Here is a 9,294-nt window from a genome sequence, read left to right on the forward strand (position 1 = left end):
CGAGTATCCATCTGCACAATGTCATCCTTTGTTCGTAATCCACAGTGGTCAATTCTTGACCTTTTCTGTAGTGGTATGGATGATATCCATACGAACTAATTATTTTCCATGCACAGGACTGGCTGATGTTAAAATGACGAGCTGCGTCATTTGTACTTCGCCGGGGATCTTCTTCGAAGTAGTCCACGACATCGTCGTACAGATCCTGCGAATACGCCGGTCTTCCACGTCCTTGGCTATGAGCCGGTGCTCGGTATGATCCGTGGTCGAGTAAACGCTGGTAGGCATTTACCACAGTCCGAACGTTCGGCTGGCGAGCATTTGGGTACAATTCTCTGTACATACGTACTGCGGCTCTCGCGTTCTCACCACACAAAAAGTATGCTCGTATCATCGCCGTATACTCCCGAGATGTAAATTGATAAGACATCGCGACAGTAAAAACGTAAACAATTGTAAAAAATAAAAACGCGCGCACCCTTCCGCTAATAAATTAGCACTGTCTGTTTCTCGCTCGCTTGAAAAGGGATCGCTGGCGCAGAAGGGGGCGTGGCTTGACCTTAGAAGCGAGTTTGCTGGGATCTATGAATGGCATTCAAAACGAGATAGCACTGCGCGTAGTATTTTCTAGTAGCAATTGTTATGAATGATTGATTCAATTATGAATTTACCAAATATGTCGAATTTTCCTGGACAATTTTGGGATTTCGTTTTTTTTAGTTTTGATTACACAAATATGATCAGTAACGGGTACAGATAGAGCCCTATTTTTTTGTGTACTAATTAAAAAATATTCGTGTATATTGCCGCGAATGAAAGATTTTGAAAAATCTCTGTATCTTTCAAAGTATAACAGAGAACCCGGGGCGACTGCAGCTAGGTGTATACAAGGATATAGTCTATCGATTTGTTGATAAAAACCATTGATATAGGTGGTTTCCACGTCTGTATAGGCTTTGAAAGTCAGGTTCTGGTACGGCAAAATAGAAGCCGTAACGCATATCAGGAAATATAGATACGGGCAGCATTTGTCTCGTATCGCACTAGTAGAAAGTTTAGATTTAACGCTGCCGCAGTGAATGTGTTAAGATAGGGTAAGTTAGTTACATGCTAAAAAGTGTATATTCCACTAATCTGTCAATTTGCGATTGACGATAAGAAGTAGGAAGGTTACAAACTTGTAAAAAAAAAACGTCATCTTGACTTTCTCGAGCGCGGCTATTTTTTTATTATTTTGAAGGGAGTAATTCAACGTTCACGAAAAATATAAAATCTGACGATTCCCGTAAGCCGAAGTAAGGAAAATTAATCGATAAAGTTTAAAGCGTGCAGCTGCGTGATGCCGGTATTCTCCTCCCAAGTTTCTATTCCTCTCTCTCTTTTTTCAATTCAATTCATTTGCAATAAGTGTTAGTACATTTTGGGTCTTAAATAATCTACACTAATATTATAATGATAATGAAAAAATAAAAGGATAATGTCGATAAAGCTGAGCGCATCACCGACTCCGATTAACATTGTCCAGGTATATGCACCTACTTCCGCCGCCTGTGACGGTACTGTTGAGGATTTTTATGCGCAGCTGGAAACTTGCATCGCTAAAGTACCAAATAGGGAACTACTGATAGTGCTTGGTGACTTCAATGCGAAGGTGGGCAGTACTAAGGCGGATATTAATCTACGTAATATAGTTGGAGAGTACGGGTTAGGAGTGCGGAACGAAAGAGGCGAACGCGCACACATTGCCGGGAGCAGACTGTCTCTCAGACCATCAGCTGTTAGTGTCTACCCTGAAGATGAAGTTGCAAAACACAGTAGCCAGAAGAACAAAACAGCGTTTGCAAATACTGGACAAAGAGGCTTTTGCTAAAACACTCCAAGATGGACAGCACATGTGGATGACCGATAAAGAGAACAAAACACCAGATTCTCTGTGGCAGTCTGCCAAAGACTACATTAAAAATTCTGTGCAAAAGTCCCAACCGAAACCAGTCTGTGATAAGCGACAACATTGGATGTCCGAAGATACGTGGAGATTGGTCAACCGACGACGTGATGCAAAAGCCAACGGTGCCAGCATACAAGAACTAAATGACTTGGGTTCCGAGATTCAAACTGCATGTCGCAGAGACCGAAACTCAGAACTTAAAAACATATGTAGGTACTGAGCTGGAAAGACACAAGCAAAATTTTGAAATCAAGGACTTGCACATGAAAATAAAAGTCATCACGCGTCAATTTAAAGCCAAAACTTGGGCGGTGGAGAATAGTGCTGGTGAGTCTGTTACCGACATCAAACTGATTGTGAAAGTATGGGAGGACTACTGTAAGTCTACAATCAGTTATCCATCACAACGGGAACCCTGCATATTGAGAGAAGAGGTAGCCGCCGCCATTAAACATCTGAAGCGCGGTAAGGCAGTCGGCGTCGATGAAATACCCATTGAAGTAATCAAGGACATGGGCGATATCGGTGTGGATATCATGCATATCATCTGCACAAAAATTTGGGACACTGGAGAATGGCCAAGAGATTGGTCAAAGTCAGTCTTCATACCACTCCACAAGAAAGGATCGACGAAGAAGTGTAACAACTACCGCTTGATCTCCCTAATATCACACGGAAGTAAGATACTGCTACATATCCTGAACACAAGGCTGCAGGCATTCCTGAACAGAGAAATTGCTCAAGAACAAGCTGCCATACACGCAGGCTTCAGACAAAGCCGGGTGTGCACCACAACCCAACCTCTCTACTTCAGCCCATCGCCGCAGGTCTTTTATCAAGATCCAGTAACCAGAAGCAGTCAGTTGCGCGTGAAATATTTAAGTGCGTAAGTGTTTGCGCAGACACAGACGCACTCTCTTGTCCTCCACCCTCTATTCCCAGTGGAACGGAGAGCCGCCACGACTGGAGAAGGTTTTGGATGCAGTGAATGGCCGACGACCACTTTTGACCTCTGTCGTCGCCCTAAGCCTATCACAAGACTTCACTGCCCCGCCGAATCCGCCACAACCGGTTGCCTATCAGCGTTGGTGTGCCATCTTCGCCGGGGCAGATTCTACGCATAAAGCGGGAGGTATCCGCAGCACTACTACTACACTACTACTACTAGTGGCTACTAGAGCCTGCTCTCGCACACGTCCGGCGCCGGCGGTGACCGCCGCGCTACTGACGGCGCTCGCCGCCGTGCTCGACACTGTGGCGCCCTCCAGCGGACACGCCAGGTACTGTGGAGAGCTTGCTCTCGAACACGTCCGGCGCCGGCGGTGACCGCCGCGCTACTGACGGCGCTCGCCGCCGTGCTCGACACTGTGCACGACACTGTGGCGCCCTCCAGCGGACACGCCAGATACTGTGGAGAGCCTGCTCTCGCACACGTCCGGCGCCGGCGGTGACCGCCGCGCTACTGACGGCGCTCGCCGCCGTGCTCGACACTGTGCACGACACTGTGGCGCCCTCCAGCGGACACGCCAGATACTGTGGAGAGCCTGCTCTCGCACACGTCCGGCGCCGGCGGTGACGCTGTGATAAGTCCCCAGGAATAGACAAAATACGAGTAAAAGAAATTAAATTATTAAAAACTAAGATAAGTCCAATTTTAGCGTTATTTATAAATTTATGTGTAGGGTATATGTCAAGAGAAATTGAAAACCGCATTGATACGGCCTATTTACAAGCAAGGTTCGCACACAGATTATGCGAATTATAGGCCTATAGCCATATTATCCGTTATGGATAAAATTTTAGAAAAGTTCATAGTTAGACAAATAAGTAACTTCCTAGAAAAACATAGTAAGTATATTGATTGACAAACGCACAACACGGTTTAGGTTAAATATAGGTCATCATAAGAAAAAAATAAAATAAACAACCTTACAAAAATAAATGAAATCCCACCCAAAACAAAAATGTGAAAGACTGCCAAGTTCGATAATATGGGAATGCTTCGCCTATAAAAGAAGTGAGATCTGAATAAGTACCAAGTTCCATACACATACCTCCGTTAAAAATACACTGGACAGCAAATAAACCGAGCCACCCGCTACTTTGGAATTCTAATCCGATTTTCTCAAAAACTATAATACATACAACTGACACTGTTACGTTGCACGTTATTTTGTAGTAATAGGGTCGAGTTGCATAAATTGTACCACCTCAAAATCTACTAAACTGTAATGTTAAGATATAAATTGGTAACACTAAAAAGCAGTACTACCAAAATGACGCAAACACTACCATTTTGGATGCGATAAGACAACAGAGTAAATTGTAGTAAACAAAAATATGTTTTGCGGCGTTCAAGTATTATTTTATGGGTGTTTACCTAAGGATTTCTTGTAGCAAAGGTACAAAAGTACAAGTAACACTGCAACTGTTATGTACGTTTTTGGAAAGCAGACATATTAGTGACCTTTTTTAGACTATTGTTTTATGTTTATACGTACATATACGACCTCGATGGCGCAATGGTCACCATGCCGGACTGCCGAACCTGAGGTCCCGGGTTCGATTCCCGGCTCGGTCGACATTTGTGTGATGAGCATGCTTGTTAGCCGTGGTCTGGGTGTTACAATATGTATTTATAAATATGTATATGTGTAGCTATATGTAGTTTATCAGTTGTGTTAGCACCCATAACACAAGTTAATTAATAACTTACCATGGGGCTAACCGACCGTGCGTGAAAAAGGTGTCCCGAGGTGTCCCGAGATTATGTTTAACATTTCGAGGTTTTAATGCCGGCTCATATAAAAATAAAAGTTAGAGTTGCCTAATTTGAACCAGGTGTTACCACACCTAGCACCTACCAATAAAATGTACCGGTAAAATTTACGTGTATTAAGTACTAGCTTCTGCCAGCGGTTTCACCCGCATCGCGTGGGAACCTTTGCACCAACCCGGATAAAAAGTAGCCTTCCTCGATAAATGGGCTATCGAACACTGAAAGAATGTTTCAAATCGGACCAGTAGTTTCGGAGATTAGCGCGTTCAAACAAACAAACTCTTTCTAGCTTTATAATATTAGTATAGATTTACGTGTACTAGATTGAAATGTTTTTAGATGTCTGGAGAAGATAAAAAGTATTATAAATATTAAGTACTAGCTTTTGCCCGCGACTTCGTTCGCGTGGAATAGTGGCATCCGGCAGATTTTTGGTTTGAACAATAGATGGCGCTATATGTCCGGAATAAATTGTTTTATTTTTGTAATAAATACTATCCTATGTCCTTTTCCTGGCTCTAAACTAGTCTAAACTACCTCCCTGCCAGTTTTCAGCTAAATCGGTTCAGCCGTTCTTGAGTTATAAGTGGTGTAACTTACACGACTTTCTTCTATATATTCATATTCATTTATTTGCTTTCCACAATGTTTGTACATAGATGTTTTAGTCTTACAGGTAAAAGTAACAATTATGGACCCAGTTTGGGCACAGCAATTTTAAAATATACAAACTAAGGCCTTAAACTAAATACTTATAACATTTTTAAAACATTTATTATTAATCTTAGTTTAGAAATACTTAATTATTTATAATTATTGAAATTGTTTAAGATATTTACAAAGTGTACATCTATTATATAATTAAAATAAAATAAAATTGAACTTATTGCACTAGGTAGGTACATTATTTTCTTACATTTTATAATATTTATTTATAGTTTGTCAGTTAAATATTCATTTATGCTATAATATACTTTATTCAATAGAAATATTTTTAGTTTATTTATGAAGCTACTGTATTTACTTATATTCCTTATTTCATCAGGTAATTTATTGTATAGTTTTATTGACATAACATAGGTACTAGAAGAATGCATTTTTAGTCGTGATGTAGGTAGGTTTAATCTATTTTTATGGAATCTATATATATATTCTATCTATGATATAATAAATCGCTTCACTGAAAAGCTAAATGCTGTTGAATCCAGAGTGACGAAGTTGGAAAATGCGGCTTGCCAGGTGACTGTCCTTCAAGCTCATTTTGAGAAAATAAGCCGTGATCTACAAGACAGAGACCAATGGGCTAGGGCCAATAATGCTGAGATTAAAGGCTAAAGAATAATGAAAATCTGTACGATATCGTCCAGAAAATAGGCGGCCTGTGCAACGTGACCGTAAAAAAGGAAGAAATCAATTATATAGCTCGTATTCCTACCCGTGTCCCAAATGCAGATAAGCCAATTATAGTCGCATTCAATAACCGGTACATGAAGGAGGAATTTGTATCTTCGTCGCGCAAGAGCAAGCAACTTAACATTTCTAACTTAGGCTTCTCTGTATCAGCAAACTTCTATGTGAACGATCATCTAACCACAACAAACAAGTCACTTTTAAGTAAGGCTAGATCCCTGGCCAGAGACAACAACTTTAAATACGTTTGGGTAAAACATTGTAAAATTCTTGCCAGGCAATCAGACACTACACAAACATTTTTTATAAAGTGCGAAAAAGATTTACAAAGAATCACAAATCGTCAACAGACATATTAACTTTATTACTTCATAACGTAAAATTCATAATAGGCTGGCTAATCACATCCGATTCTAAATTATTTTGCATTCAACTTGTTTGTCGAGCGAAACGTATGAGTCATTTCAAACTAGTTTACCTGTGGCTATCCATGCAATTATCACTCGCTTGTGCATACGCGCACTGCTGCATAGTGGCTACTTCCGCTTGTGTAGGCGCATATTTGCGCCGCTTAGCTACCGAATGTTTTTTGCTACCGACCTTTCTGTTAATAAAGTATTCTGCACTTACCTTCGAACGATATTTCTTATTATTTGCGTTATTTGTATCCTATTTTCTAATCGCAATAGTTTGTGTTTGCAATCATATGCTTATTTGCTTTGGTATGGAGTATCTATCTACTTTAATTAATTATTTAAATCGTACCTTGGGAATTGTAATTGTGAACTTGTTGGTATATTTTTGTATTTTGAGTATCTCGTCATTGTTAACGAATCTATTTTTGTATAGTGTCAAATATATCTATGGCGCCACTTAAATTCTACTATCAGAATGCGAGGGGGTTACGAACTAAGACACATATGTTCAAACGAAATGTATTACTAAACTCATATGATATTATCGCGATAACTGAGACATGGTTAATTGATAGTATTAGCGACAGCGAGCTATTTGGCGATGGATACTCAACCTGGCGTCGAGATAGGGATTACGTTAAGACTAGGCAATCTAGAGGTGGTGGTGTGCTCTTGGCTATACGTCATGAATTATCAGCAGAAGTTCGCTCTGGTTGGATGTCTTCAGCTGAAGATCTCTGGGTCACCATTAAGTATAAGAACAACGATCGCAAATACCATCAATTAAATCTCTGCGTTGTCTGTCTTTGTCACGAGCATCTAGGCAATTCATACGATACACAGTTATGCAATTTAACCAATAGCCTTTCATCGATAATTAACGAAAATCCAGACGACACATTTGTTTTAATGGGCGATTTTAATATGCCAAATATTGAGTGGTTAGGTGAAAGCAACTGCCTTCAACCCTGTGGTATAGCAGGTGAATCACAAACGTCATTTTTTGATATCCTAACGGAGTGTAATTTAAATCAATATAATCATTGTCGCAACGTCTCCAAGGGTAGAATCCTGGACTTAGTTTTCTCTAACGCTGATCTATCTATAAACGCTTGTGCTTATCCTCTAGTCCCAGAAGATGATCACCATAAATCGCTTGAAATTGAGCTAAATTTACTTCATGACACACCTTTAAAACAAAAACCTATTATTAAACGATATTTTGAGTCAGGTGATTATGAGAAAATCAATAGTTATTTAAACAGTTTTTCTTGGGATGATCGCTTGCTTAATAATTCTTTGGACGATGCGGTTTCCGTTTTTTATAATTGTTTATATGAAGCAATAGGTAAGTATATTCCCCATAAAATAATTTACCCTACATCTTTTACGCCGTGGTATAGCTCGAATCCGAAGAAGATATTAAAGGAAAAGCATAAATATTTACGAAAATATCGGATCTACGGAAATACATCGGATTTCGATTCTTTCGTGCTCCTTCGCGCTAGAGCTAAAGCTGTAGAAGAACAATGCTACAATACATACATAAGTAGCACGGAGGAGGCAATAATAAAAAATCCAAAAATGTTTTGGTCCTTCATCAAATCCAATAAAAAAGGACCCAACACCTTGCCATCTTCTATGGCTTTCGAAGGTCGATCGTGTAGCACTGGTGAAGAGATCTGCGATGCTTTTGCTACGTATTTCCAGTCAAATTTTCTCGCGACTTCGGACCTCAGCGCTGCTACCCCTTGTATGAGAAATGCTTCTCATATTAGCCCTGCTCAATGCATAAGTGACATCGAAATAAATGCTGACACGGTGCTGAAGCTTCTCAAGTCATTAGATCTTAACAAGAGAGCGGGTCCCGACAACATACCACCGACATTTATAGTAAGGTGTGCTGATAGTTTGGTGGTACCACTTACTGCCATTTTTGTGCGTTCAGTTAGTGAAGGTATCGTGCCCAACATATGGAAACGAGCATTTATAACTCCAGTGCACAAGAGTGGTAGTAAGGGGGACATTACCAATTATCGCCCAATATCAAAATTATGTCTGTTCGGTAAGATACTATGTAGAGCGCCTTATGCCCAAGTCTATAGCACTTTTTCCTCGGCATTCATTCCCGAACAACACGGGTTTTTAAAAAACCGATCGACCACGTCAAACTTACTATCATTTGTTGATTTTACTACCTCATGTATGGACCATGGCGGTCAGGTAGACTGTATCTTTACTGATTACAGTAAATGTTTTGACCGCATAGATCACTCTATACTCTTACAAAAGATCTTGCAGGCAGGTATCCATGGTAATTTGTATCGGTGGGTTACCTCATATATACGAAATCGTTCGCAAGCTGTCGCAATCAATGGCATTGTATCTTCATGGCACGTAGTTCCTTCTGGAGTTCCCCAGGGATCTTTGCTTGGTCCTTTGTTTTTTAACATTTTTATAAATGATATTAACATGTGCTTTCATAACTCGTCATTTTTACTTTACGCAGATGACATGAAGATTTTTAAACAAATACGCAACATTGATGATTGTTATCTTTTGCAACAAGACCTGGCAAGACTTGAGAGCTACTGTACATCAAATAATCTAGACCTCAACGTATCAAAATGTTTCCTAATTACATTTACACGTAAAACCAACATCATAGTCCAAAACTACACCTTAAACAGTCACAACTTAAAACGTGTAAACTACATACGAGACTTGGGTGTAATACATGA

At 40.1% G+C, this 9,294-nt stretch overlaps 1 pseudogene; it reads left to right on the forward strand.

Moving 5' to 3' along the window:
* Positions 1 to 1,477: 1,477 nt before the first annotated feature.
* LOC135117203 (uncharacterized) lies at positions 1,478 to 9,071 on the forward strand (annotated as a pseudogene).
* The last annotated feature ends 223 nt before the right edge of the window (positions 9,072 to 9,294 follow it).

This window comes from Helicoverpa armigera, chromosome 8 (assembly GCF_030705265.1).
Source record: "Helicoverpa armigera isolate CAAS_96S chromosome 8, ASM3070526v1, whole genome shotgun sequence".
In the NCBI taxonomy this organism is placed as follows: domain Eukaryota; kingdom Metazoa; phylum Arthropoda; class Insecta; order Lepidoptera; family Noctuidae; genus Helicoverpa; species Helicoverpa armigera.